The sequence below is a fragment of the Anas acuta genome, chromosome 5 (assembly GCF_963932015.1).
Source record: "Anas acuta chromosome 5, bAnaAcu1.1, whole genome shotgun sequence".
Lineage (NCBI taxonomy): Eukaryota > Metazoa > Chordata > Aves > Anseriformes > Anatidae > Anas > Anas acuta.
This window is the reverse complement of record NC_088983.1, coordinates 47209006-47223178: the sequence shown is the minus strand read 5'-3', so window position 1 is coordinate 47223178 and position 14173 is coordinate 47209006. Positions and strand designations below refer to the sequence as shown.

The 14173-nt window shown below is 39.1% G+C and overlaps 1 long non-coding RNA gene across 1 annotated transcript; it reads right to left on the bottom strand.

The window, feature by feature from the left end:
- Positions 1-917: 917 nt before the first annotated feature.
- On the bottom strand, positions 918-12262 carry LOC137856595 (uncharacterized). Its single transcript, XR_011096613.1, has 4 exons — positions 11942-12262; positions 11381-11503; positions 3466-3550; positions 918-1292 (listed from the first exon to the last, which is right to left on the bottom strand). It is a non-coding gene; the product is annotated as an uncharacterized lncRNA (long non-coding RNA).
- Positions 12263-14173: the final 1911 nt, after the last annotated feature.

Here is a 14173-nt window from a genome sequence, read left to right as displayed (position 1 = left end):
GTGATGCTGACTGGTGATTTACAGAGCCCTGAGCTGACTAAATGTTTGGCTTTTACTCTGCAATCTCAGGTAATTCTCCTCACACATTACCTTCAAGTATCCGTGCCTTGACATTTCAAGAAATACCAAAGATACTTTCCCTAACTCAATGTGTGTTCCCTGTACAGACAGAGGGCATTTCACAGGAGTCAGTGGAACAGAAACATAAACAAACCCCGGTGCCCTGGTTAGGCCTCTGAGCAGGAATGCCAAACACCTCCCCCTGCTCTCTGTCACTGATACCTCCATCCCCATGGGTCACTGCTGGTGGCCACAGCTTTTAATCACATGCTGGGCCTCCAATGATTTATCACCTCTTAATAGTTTTTGTGTTGAAGATTCCCAGTTGGCAGCTCAGCTCCCCTTCCCCCCACCACATAGCACTGCCCAAGAGCATCAGAACCAAAGCAGGAAAATATACTGTCCATGTGGAACTTGGATTAATGCTGTTTAAGAAAATTACCTGTTACTGACAGGCGTTTTTAGCAAATAATTAGCGACACTATAAAAGACTAAGAATTATACAAAGGTTAAATACTTAAAAGTTAAATACTTAAAATCTAGTATAATGTTTCAAACAGACTGCATGGTTATCTCTTGTTTCCTGCATAGTGTTTTTGAAAATACAGACAGTCTTGCATTTGATAAATTCTTGCTATGAGATTCAGTTTAGATTCAGCCCCAAAATGCTTCAGTGCAACTTCCTTCCAACTGTAGTGAACAGAAACACTGTGTACAGGAAAATTCCAGCAGTTATAAAGTGCCAGCATGCAAAGTGACATTTCTGATCTCGGTACATAACCAAAATTTGCCACATAGGGAAACCAACGCAGCATTTTTCATCCACAGGTCTCAAAAGTATCCAGCACTTACCTCCATTTTAAAGCTGATTTGAATTTCCAGCTCGCGGAGTGGAACCCTGCCAGGGTTAAAGCCAGGCTTCCTCAAATCCTGGCAAAAAGGCTCTGTGACAGGCTAAGACATCTCACAGGAGAGAGCACCTTTTCCACTTGGTCAAAAGCATCATAAAGTAACAGTTACAATTCCACTTTGAACAAAGAATAAACAACTTCAGTACATACCAAGCCTTTGCACCTGTGTCCCAGATTCTGGCAGGAAGGGATTCTTCCCATTCAGGAGGCAGTAATCTCTGCAGGTGGCAGTGCTGGCAGTGTTGAAGATAGAGTTGGTCCATCTCTTTCTCTGTTGGAGTTTGTCTGACGGATGCAAACAATTCATCCATCTCATTTTTTCTGGGAAACAACAAAGTAGACACATTTCAGTTGTGGGTTCTGAACACAGTTAACCTACACATCGTGCACTGGAGCCATGTTATTTCACCCTCTAGTTAAGAGGCTTAACTATTTATTATGATTGAAAAAAAATTGGCTCTTTATACAAGTGGATCATATTTTGCTCCTGCTTCTTCCCCGCACATCTCTAATGCTATACCATGGGCTGGTCAAGATACACTGCTAGCATTAGAAGAGTTAGGTTGAAAAGCTAAAGAAAGTAACAAACTTCTGTGACAAGCTTACACTCAGAAAGGCCACCCAAAAAAACTGCAAATAAAGCCCAAAGGACAAAGAATTCAAACTTTCTGCTCAAGTATCTTGGAGGGAAGTTACCTGACTGTACAGTTTGGTGTTCAATAGCTTCATCATCTGAGATGAAGAACACTAAAAATAAACAACTGTTTGGTGTTATTAGACAGTCACATATTTTTCTGTACACGTCGCCTCTTCTTCTCTCTTCCGTTTTCCTGATCTTCCTTTCTGCAATTAATGTAAAAAACAGTTAAACTTTTTCTTGATACTTTTCTGTGATGTTTTCTTCATGAACTGAAAATTGTCTGGGAAATAAAGGAAGCCTGGACTCCAGTTTCTGTGGGCAATCTTAGAAAGCTGACAGTTGTCAACAAAAGTAAACGTAATATTTCAGGCTCCACAACTCCTCCATACTTTTAGAGAAGTAACTACAGCTTGTGGGTTAACCTTTGCCAGCAGCCAGATGCCAACCCAGCTGCTTGCTCGTGCTTCCCCCTCCTCAGTACAGCAAGGGGGAGAAAGATGAAAAACCTCATGGGTCGAGATACAGCCAGGGAGATTGCTTACCATCATGGGCAAAACACACTCAGTCTGGGAAAAATAATTTAATTGACAACCAAAACAGATTTTGACACTGAGAAACAAAATATAAATTAAAGCAACAGCTTCCCCACCTTTCCCAGGCCCAGCTTTCCCTCTTCATTCTCAACGCCTCTACCTTCCTGGTCCTGAGAAACACAGGGAGACTGGGGGACAGGCTACATACAGCATGGTTGTTCCTCTATGCCACCCCTTCCTCCTCACAATTTTCCCCTGCTCCAGAGCAGGCTTCCCATGGGCCACGGCTCCTTCAGGAAACATCCACCTGCTCCAGCATGGTGCCCTCCTTGGACTGCAAGATGGATATGTGTTCTGGTGCAGTCCCCCCACTGCCTGTAAGTGAGAGTAAGTAAAATTTTTATCTGTAAAACAATAACTCAGCATATACCTAAAGATGTTTAAATACAAACACCATTTAATTCATGAAACTACCTGCAATACTGCCTTACAAAGGACTGTGCACATACACAACCCAGGACTTAGTAAGGAAAAAAGGCAACCCAGAGGACTACAAGCCAGACTGTCTTCTTGCATCCAGTAGTGCAGAACACAGGTGGATCAATTTACAAAGGCAGAAAAAATAATAACCAAATCCAATTGATCAACTTAATTGCTACCACATGGTACATAAATAGCATTTCTGCATTATGTCATACAACTATTGTTGCCCTGTGTGGTAACAAGCCCTTAACAAATAGGTGTATGAGAGAACAAGGGTAGGCCAGAGCCTTCATAAAGCAAACTGCTTCTTTCTTACAGCTTTACCACTCGCCATAGACTGTGATGGAAGTGCTAAAAGCTACGGCTAACACACAGGAGGTTTGTTTATTGCATTGTATGGACCAAAGAAGAATTTCCTGCATATGACACTGAAGGCAGAGTGCACAAAAATTCCTCTAAAGTCTGCAGAGAGCATTGAACAGACCCTCCTCTGTATTAGCTTTTTTCTTGCATATCTGTGTTTTGAATTTTAACACAGCTGTGAAAGGGGCAAAAGAAAGCAACACCAATAATCTTGCCAATTGGGCATTCAAATGTCAGACACAAAGGAAAGTTGGGTAAAGCTATGATTTTGCTGTGGGCAATGATTGTGTCCAACGGTCAATGACATCACTGCCAGTGCTGTCTCCATCACGATTTTCCAGAACAGGATTACCGTGATGACAGATTCCATTCCAAAACTCCCAGGCAGCTCTTTACATAGATGTTAGCAGAACAAAAGCATTACATGAGATTTCCTCTCTTCATCAAGCAGCATTTGATGTTCTTTAATCCTTACCTTGGGAAAAGTATTCGAGAACCATATGGGCTTGCTGAAATCACACCGGATGTCTTGTCTCATGGCTAAAACTGTGTTAAGGATCCTGTATTGGGTGGAAAGGGCAAAGAAAGTAGGTCGTATCTTTTGTTTCCAAGATGAGGGCAAGAATACCCCCCCCATCCCTGCAAAGTTATGCAGTTATCACAGTCATGTGCAATTGCCACATTCTCCATAGAATACTATTTTGTTGACTTAATAGGTCATAATATGAAAAAGAAGAAAAAAAAAGAAAAAGAAAAAAAGAAACACAGAAAAAGCATTAACTATGCTGTAATAGAAAATCATTCAGTAGCCAGAAAGAAGTGACGAAATACTAAAAATGTAAAAATGTCTTCTACTTTTGTCTTGAAAAACTCAGTCCTTAGCTTGTACAAAATTTTGACCATTGTTTGACTACAGAGGTGTTGGAATTCACAGCACTGGACACCTGGAAGATTTCATTAAGAATTAATAACCAGTGTTTTCATACATTTTAAACACATTTGACCAAGTAGTCAAGAATTCACATGTTCAAATAATTTAGTCCTCTTTTCTGAGGGGGACATCATCTATTGACTTTTAACTTTGGCTATAAGTTATTCAATTAATATTACTACTTTGTATGAAAACTTAGTCTTATTTGTATCTATTGCCAATCACATAATCCTAAACATCAGTAGCCTTAATTGTCTGCATTTTGTGTTTCACCCTCCATCTTAGTAGAAATATTTTCTTCTCCTTTGTGGGATGGTATTCAATGAGCAAGGATCCATCAAAGCAGCAGTTTAAATCACATTTTCAAAATCAGATGCATTCATCCCATTTTCATGCTGTGTATATTAGAGGAATGATCAGAAACTAAAAGTAAATAAAATAATAGCATAAATTCTTTTAGCATTACTATTTTTTCAAAATAACCTTTAAAATGCTATAGCTCTAACTTTTTCTCAGCCTTTCATATTCATACACTCTCCATTGGTATTTACTTAATGGATAAATCAAAGCATGTTTAACAGGTGGTATTGTAAAGAACCTTCTGCACTTGAGACAACTGCTCCATTATCTAAATACGTCTTTAGGTTTGGGGCCACGATCGAAAGTTTACATTTCTTACATTACCCAGTGCCTCATTTCTTGCACCAGCCTCTGTTTTATTAACAACAGTGAAGACAAGCTGTATGTTTCAGATATGAACTCACACAAAAGCATCTCCTAATTCAGAGCTAGCAATTGATTCAGGACCATCTCTGCTATCAGATACAGAATTCTTCTTTTGTCCCCTGCTGTATTCTGGGTGTATTCTGATACTTCTGCAGTGTGATGAAACAAATTTAGATTAAGCTACTGGGACGCTGCCCACCCCAAGTGACTCAGGCAACTTCTGCATTGTTACAGTGACATTCCAAGTCCCCAGGTTTTATCTGAGCAACACAATCATAATTCTTTGAAAACTGCAAGAAATGAGCAGTGATTCAAAAAGGGGTGTGTTTTTTTTTTTGGTTGTTTGTTTTAACTTTTAAATGCAAGAAAAGTGTTGCAATAATAATAATTTTTTTAAAAGTATTTCATTGCCCAGCATTAACAAGCATGTCACTGCAAGTAAAAATGGTTTCCCATCTTGGATAGCTTGAGAAGCAGATGAATACCATGGCTGTCTTTTTCTTCTTGATGTCCCTGTATAGTTGATCTCAAGCTAGGAACTTTGCATTCCAGCAAAAGCCTGGATTAAAAACTTAGACCAACAACAGTCAGCCATCAATCTTGAGGCCATCTATCCTACCTACAACCATTTGCATCAGTGATTAGCTATGTAGTAACTCTTAAGTCTCAGGCAAAGAGATCACCTTTCAAAGAGAATAAACACTCAGAGGATATCCCCATTCATTCCTCCTATTCTATTGCTAATTCCAGTGTATTACTCCCTCAGTACGTACAGTGAAATGCCATGCTTATTGCTTTTGTCATATTTATATACCACATTACCAAACAGCAGAAAAGAACTCACTGTTTCCTTTTTCTGGACACGACTTCCTACAAAGATTTAAATGTGGATTTTCCAAAAATATTTCAGAACAGAATGCTATGACTAAAAACACCTGCAGTATACATCAATAATTACTTGATTTTCATTTATACCAATTTTCCTAACACCATTCCTGAAGTGCAGCACGGCAGCACTGGTAGGAGGCTCTGCTCTTTGTGCTGCCCATTTCTTTCAGCCTGTTAGGCTGCGCTCAGGCACAGACCAAGCGGCTGGAGAAGGACTGCCCCATTAAAGCAGCCCTGTCAGCAGAGCTGCTGGCTGTGATTGCCTGAGCTAGGATTGCAAACTCTGCCTGGATTTCTGTTCCCCTGGTTGTCCTGGCGGAAGAAAGAATACTGCACTTTCCTGTGCTGAAACAGCCTCCTTCGAGCCAACCTGTCACGAGCACATCATCCAGCACAAATAAATAATGTTTATATTTAGAATATCAACAGGGAGCATACGTGGCTTGCCGTACTTCCTAAATAGTTACATTACTCAAGATAATCTTCTTAATTGCTTAGGTAAAATTTTCCAATTGTTCGCACTCCTCTGGGGTTTTCTCACCGCAATTTTTATTCCTAAGGAGCAACAATAGACTAAAGGAACTGCTATTACTTTGGGACTGACCATTAACACCATCAGTTTATTTGTTTGCTTTATTTTTCAGGTAAGTTACAGGATCTAGAATATTATTTCTTTTTTCACGTGCATTATACCGAAGATCCTCATGACCACAGTTTTCAAGGGGTTATACAACATTGGTCTTAATTAGCTTGTTATTTTTCATTTAGGACACCCTGTTGGAATACTCAAGTGTTAAACTGATGAAGTCAATAATAAAGTTATATTATGCCTTTTTTCTAAGAGTCAATTCACTTTTAGGGTGCATTTTTCTAAACTACCTGGGAGATTCAGAACTATTGAGGTCAATGAGACCTACACTTCTATGTCATTTTGAAAAATAGCTTTTCTATTCACCAAATTTCACTGCCCTGATTCCTCTTACTGTAGCATTTGAAGCTATCAGTATAGTTATTCATAAATACAAGTCCTGTAACAGCACATGACAATTATTCTTTACATATGAGGACAGAGATACAGGAAGAGTTTGAGTCAGATCCATGGAAAACAGAGCCCCTTTTTATCTCATTTTGAAGGAAATGCCCAAATACTCCCACGGATCTAAGCCTAGACAATTCCTCTAAAAGCACCCAGGAAGACACCAGCCATGCAGGAAGCAGGACCTGGCTCCCAAACACCACCTTGGCCTTTCAGATGCTTATTTCTTCCCTCAGAATAGAAGCAATACCAAACTGCAGCCCTGCTGTGTGACACACCACCACTATCTTCACCCTGCAACCCAGCAAACTGAGGCATAGATCAGTAATAAAATAAATGCCTGAAGTTTGTCGCTACACATTCAGACCTCTGTTAGTTGTTTCTAAGGCATTACGTTCAAAACACTTTCCACTGAAGCTAACGAATTAATTCACGAGTTGCTTTGTAACTTCTCGTAAACTGAAATCAATTTGATGAAGCCCATAAGAAATGCAGTTTTCAAAGTCAAGGAAGATAATCTGGTGTCTAAGCATGAGTCTGAGTCAAATCTTACAGACTCCTCTTTAAACTCCTCATCTATGCAATCATATTCCTAGCCAAAAATAGCAATATTGGAGTGAAAAGGTATGTTATCTGATTTTTCTTTCCTAATATATTTTAAATATATTTAAAAAGCATACATATTCTGGCTAACTTTACTTTAAAAGTGTTTTGTGTGCACAATTAAGATATTAAGCACTGGTCTATCAGTGTTGTTAGGAATTTAAGTGTGCCCAGTACTGACATATCATTGGCATTTAACAGTTCTGCCTTTAAAATCATCATAATTTGACTTCAGAGTATTGCGAAAAGCTAAAAAAAGATTTTAAGAGCTGGAAAATGACTTCTCTTTCCAGACTGTTCAGAGTACTGTACATTCATTGTACTTTTGAAGGCAATGTGACTTGTGAAACTGGCAACGTGCCCAACCATAGCGTCTTAGAGATGTTTATAGCACATGATATTTTAATTGCCTGATGACAAAATTATTTGGAAAGATATCAGTTTCACAATGTATTTGCTTCATATTTCAAACAAAAACTATGAGGTTTGAATAGCACTAAGGTCTGGATATAAGCCCAACAAAACAACACAAACATCAGGGAAAGGTGTCCCTAATCCATCAGCCTTAATGTGCCCATGAACATACATGCATAACTAAGGTGTTGCTGGGGATTCAAATCGGCCCATAACTATCCAGGTGCTACAGACATGCATCATGGATGAAATCCACAGTTCCTCCTTAGGGCTTGATTTTTATTTTATTTTTATGCCGTGTCTTCTTAGGAGTCCTTTTCTGAAGCAAGCAGTGGCTGCCTTGGGTCAGATTTTTTTATTTTTATTTTTTCCAATGAACAAAAGCCTAGCATCTTCCAAGGTACACTTGTTTAAAATAGGGAGCTATTGAACAATGACAATACTCAAGAAATGCATATTCATTTTGTGCTGAAATTCCCACAATATGGTCAGATCTACAGATTCAGACCACAGAATTTCATCTAATAGACAAACTGACCTTCTGCACATCTATGGAGTAATAATTAATCAGAGACTCTCCCTAAAACAACAGAACATTGATAATACCTGAAGGGCTGTCTACTGCCTTCTGAGTGGAGTTTGCCACTTTGTTTTGGTGTGTAAAATCATAAAATGGCTTTGGATATGCCTATTCAAGGGGCTGACTATGTTGCATTCACAATCTTGGAGTCTTCTGCCTTACAGAAACATTAATGGACATGAGCACGTATAGAAACTCCTGCCATTTTGGAATTCACGCGTCACTTTCCATAAGCACGTATGTATAAATAATCCCATCTGTTCAGCCTCCATTAGCAGATCTGCTGTTAATATCCCACCTTTTAAATGGGTAGTCAGGAAAGCTGATTAGCTTGGTGAGTACAAAAGAAGAGAAGATTTTAATGATTATGCTTTGTTGCAACTTTTTAATTGGGAAATTTCTTTCATTTCTTAAGTTGTTTTTGGTGTTGGTTTTTTAGTTTTGTTTTATTTCTTATTATTTTTCAATCATCTTACCAGGGCATGTAGGTAACCTTAACAAGACTAATCAAAGTTATAAATGAGGAAAAAAGCCTCTTCAATACAGTCCAGTTTTAGGCTCCTGAAACTGTTTACACGGTATCTCAGTATCTTTTGCATGCAAAGAGTAATTTCATGAGCAGTTTTTTTTCTTTTTACAAAGCCCACATAAACATACTCAAGACATTTGATCAAAGTCCTACTAACTGGGCTTGATGATTTGCAAATTCAGGTCCTGCTGAAGTATGTGAAAGCAAATCATCTGGCTATGAACATGATTTCCACCAGCTGAAGATCTAATCTGTAACAAGTCTTTCATAATGATTTGTATTTAGGAAAAACATGGGCCCCACTCCCAAACTGGGAGTTTACTGGAGCACAGTTGTGGAAAAGGAGTTACATCGGTGCTCCTTACCACATTAAAGATTAAGTGTAGTAAATGGTGACTGACCCTTATCTGTACCCACTCTAGTAGGTGTCACTATAATTTATTCCCTAATGGGATTTCCTTTCTCTGTCTCCCTAGGTCTGTGGCCTCATTTATCAGCTCAGTAGCACCTGTAACAAAACATGCACGTATATTCTACAACACACGTCACATCCTTACAAGGACTGAGGGTAGCCAGACACCCTGAAATATGGAATGTGCATTAGAAAGCGTGGTCCATAAAATTTCAGACTCTGAGAGCTTTTTGCAGCCTGACAGATTTTCCCATATAGCTTTCCACATTCCTAGTGTAACCCAATACAGGCAGTGTAGGCTGAATGATAAACAGAGACGCCTTCAGGAAGCTTTGGGAAAACGGAGCCTCAAAATATTACACTTTGCTCTAACTGTTCCATAGGTGACTGGTAAGGCTGCAAAGCCCATTTCTTCATCTCAGAAGACAAGCAGAAAAAGCAAGAATGGAACAGAACAAATAATTAAAAATGTTATTGAACGATCACTACCCCTGAACACTATCTCTCATAGCAGCACCTCAGCAGATAAATGATTTTAAAATTGTTTCTGCATTAGGTGCACCAGTAAATTCTACTGTAAAACTGGGTTAGTAATATCTGCTAACCATGAGAAGCATGAAAGCGTATTTCTGCTACTTGACTCAGTTATATTCCTTCTATGTACCAGCTGTGTGCTTGCCAGCTCTAGCTTATACATATATTCATCACGGCCTGCAGCCACAAGCAATGTGCATGCAATACACACGAGCACTCAGAAAATGAACGCCTCAGTGCAGCCAGCATCGAGCCAGGCTCTCAGCAGCACCCAAACCGCACAAGAAGAGCCCAGAGCCAGGCTGGGGCAGGAGCATGCTGCCAGGGCTCCCCGCACCATGTGGCAGGCGATCCTCCAGGTCAAACCCTGGTGTAAAGTGGAGCATCTTCAGAGCTGCTCTGCTTTGCTTCAGCTGTCAGTGTCTTAGAGCTGTTGCAGTTTTCAGGCATTGTTGGGATGTTTGGACCATGCTCCCTTGCTTATAGCTTTGCATCCTATGCAGCATAGGAACTGCTATGGCAACAGCAAAGGATTGCCATGGACTGCCTTTCACTGTATAGATCCCATAGACCAGTGCATACTCACAAGAGCATAACCAAGAACCAGGGCCAGGATGACTAATAATGACCTTCTGAGCAGCCACAGCACACTAAGAGCGCACAAGGTAGAAAAGATTTTCAAATAAAATAATGCATAATATACCACAGCCACTATATTGTGTCTGCATTAGTGCTGGGAAAGCAAGCTTCAGCTGGGAACGTTTTCAATAGCTGTTGTGATCAAAAGAGGGAGAACAGACATGACTCTTACGTGCCACGCCTGTGATTCCAAAATGTATGTTAAAAAAATGTGCAATCATATTTCTGACCTTGGATTTGGGCAAAACACGGAAACACTGAGCCAGATCATATGTTCATCAGCTGTTATTCTTATTTACAACTGGACGGCAAAATCAGATAGCATTGCCTCTGTTCCTTCATCACTCAACTATGTGGTACACACAGGAAAGATTTCAAGATGACTGAACATTATTTCCAGGCTGAATCTGCGGGCAACCACAATCTGCAGATTATTATTATTTTTTTAATAAATCTTCTGCTGTTTTTGTTGGTGAAAAAATGTTTGCTGGAAATAGACTGAAATACTGTGAATGACAAGAAAAATGTTGCGCTTTTCTTTAGGATTCATTTTGTTTAACTTACAGATGGAGAAAACAGGTTCTTTAAATATTAGATACCAACTACAGGTTCAAATTCTTCATATACTCATATTATTGATGTTATAATTCTAAATGACTAACCCAAAATTCTGGTACAAATAAAAGTATGTCAACTTTTTCTTTGATCTGAAAAATTATGTCCCCTGTGTTACAACACCAAAAACAAAACAAAATCAAAAACAAAGAATGAAGGAATATCCTTCTAGATATACTTTGAGCTTTGGCTCAGCAACACAATACTGTGCTGAGAGGTTATTCATATCTGGTACATGTATCTGCCTAAAATACAGCCTGTGAAATACCATGTTTTCCACTAATGGAAGTAAATATTGGAAAGTAACTGACAACACATGCATAAGATCATCTTTTTCAGTGATGTTGCTCACAAAAAGAATTCAATGAGCTATTATTTGCATAAGAACTGACAGGATTTCCAGCTTTCCTCAAAATGACATCAGTGTAATCTGAAGACAAGGAAAACAAAATATTCAAGGGACATTCCTCCCTTCTCACTCACAACACTCAACTGTGACATTAATTCCAGCTTGTGAGGTATCTCCTGGAGATAAACTTCCACTCTGTGGCCTGAGGGAGAACTTGGCAGGTACCAGTGCCCCAGTTCTGTTAATGAAAGGTTAACCTGTAAAAGAGAAAAAATACTTTTCGGTCTACATAAATACAGCTTTCTAGTTTTAATCAACACAGTGATACAATTTAACATAGCTTAAAAAAAATAATCACAAGGCTTATATGGGGTAGTGCCAGTCTCTCATTTTAGCACAATGGACTCATTTTAGCAGCTAACTCGTTCTGTCATATTCTAGGTGGCTGCGTGAAGAAGGATGCTAGCCATTCCAGAGCTCTGAGGCACAGCTAGGTTTTCTTATTTTTAGCAGAAATTTCAGGTTGGGACCAAAGAAATCTTCCCATACAAAATTTCTATCACAACTTTTCCACCTTTTTCAATTTGAAAATTTAGTGTCTTCCTCCGTCAAAGCCTCTAACATTCAGAGAGACAGCAACTCTCACATTTTCACGTAACCTTTCAGAATGCAATTCAGCTCTCTCGGTCACTTACCTCCCAGTTTGATTTGCGTAGACACAAATTGTTTCCTGCATGCAGAGCCATGCTGCCAGAGAATGGCAAGGCTCAAAGGAAAGAAAGGCATTTCTTTATTCTCTCCCTTTCCTCTCTTGGTAACTACTCAGATGCGTTGCATTGTAGGCTACTGGACAAGATAGTATAAAATTCACATAATTTGTTAGCAAAGAGCAGGGAAACACTGACTCCTTTGTATTACTCTTTGGAGGCTATAAACTTCAGTATCATAGCAGCTCATCCATCAGGATCTAACGTTTTCAGAGCAAAAGGTTCTACAACAGAAATAGCATTAAATGCATTTTTTTCCACATGTATATGCCTGTGCACTGCCTAACACAGAAGATCACTAGTCTGAATAACAGAGATGTTACTTTCACAAAAATTATCATAATCATATTTAGGAGAGATATCACACCTCCCAGCGCTGATCATTGAGATTTTTTTTAAAGTAATAAAAATATTATCACAGGCAGGCCAATCTATGCCACAGCCTGCAAATGATACAAGGTATTTGTGCATGGAATTATATCAAAAGTTTATTTATACGCTTGAGTCATTATGTACTGCTGATCTTATCTTCTTATCAATAATGTCACAGTAATGTTTACATGACAGAAACAGAATTCGTCACTGACACTCATGCACTAGTTTGCACCAATAGTAAATTGAGCTGTTTTTATGGTTGAGACCTACACTTTGAACACTTGGAAAAAATATATACACACACATTTAGCTAGAGAAAAAACATAATGATGAGATTGTTTTTGGGAGGGAAGGGGAATTAATTCCCCCAAATGTACTAGAAATGTGGTAAGCATCTTTACCTTCACATGATCATATGAAGCATTCTTATGTTAACTGAAGTAAACTTGAAACAGAGAGCAATTTTTGAGGTAATCCAGTACTTGAACTTTCCATTTAATTCACAAAAGCTATGAAAATGCCTCACGTACTATTACAAGTTGAAAGTCACCTGCTGTCAGAGAAGCCAACCAAACTAATGTGCACACAATCTCCACCAGTGGTTGAAGAGCAAACTGCAGAACAGGTGATGTGGAGCCTTGACTGCTAAATGAGGTCAACTGACAGGCATTATTCTGAAGTAGGAGGACAAAAATGGAAAGAAGAGCCAAAGTTGGAAAGAAAGTTTTTGGAGTCCGAACAGCACCATCCTGGGCAAGCTCCTTTTGTATTTGAAAACATAAAGAATTTGACATCTGTCCCTTCCCAGCAGAAACCCAAGCAATCATCTCCGAAGTAGGCAGTGAATCATGGAAGCGTACTGTATCCACAACAAAGAACAGATAAACTAATACACACTAGAAACAGAGACAAACAGGCATTTCCTGAACTTCTTTGAGAAAGACAAAAAGATTCATGCTATGAAAAACAGTACACATATATCCCACCAAAAATTCCAAAATCTGAACGCTTCCTCAAGCCCCCAAATTTCACAGATGGGTAGTATTTTACATTGGACCCAGACAGGCAATTTACTTTTTAAAAGAGCAGTCGATGAGCATTCCTAACAAAGGGGCACTGGGCTGTCCACTGGTACAGCCTCAGCCTAGACGCAGAGATGGAGGCATCCGTCACAGGCATAACCACCACAATGAACAAGTTTCAGGATCATCAGGTTATTCCAAAACAAGTCTTTACTTGAGATAAGTCCAGTGTAACAGGCAGGTTTATTCACAAATGTACACTTCCCCAGGTAACTACTTTTCATTCAATAGATCTGTGCAGTAAGAAGTGCTTTTCTTGTGCTGAAATAGTTACAACTACTTTGCTGTAAGTTTCTTTCAAAGTTATTTATTTCTCATTTTAGCTTTCACCTACTGCATGCAAGCTGAGCATCTTTAACTCCTCTGAAAACCAGCTTGGGTATCTGGATTCTGAAACTAACAATAATTTAAACTTCTGGATGCTGAAGGCCTGTTCAGGCTAACATAAAGTCAATAAAGAGAGAAGAATCCTGAGCTGCATCTATGGATCTCACCTGGTTTGGGATCAGAAGCCAAGCAAAGAGCAGATAAGACTCCATTATCTAAGGCTCTGATGAAGCAGACGTCAAAACAAGACTTTTGGAAGCAACACAATTTATTTCATTAATATTTTCATTAGTTCCTTGTGTTGGTTGCTAACAGTGATTATATGACTGAAGGGATGGTGAAAGGAAAAGCCCTTGGAGACCTGAGGTTACTAACA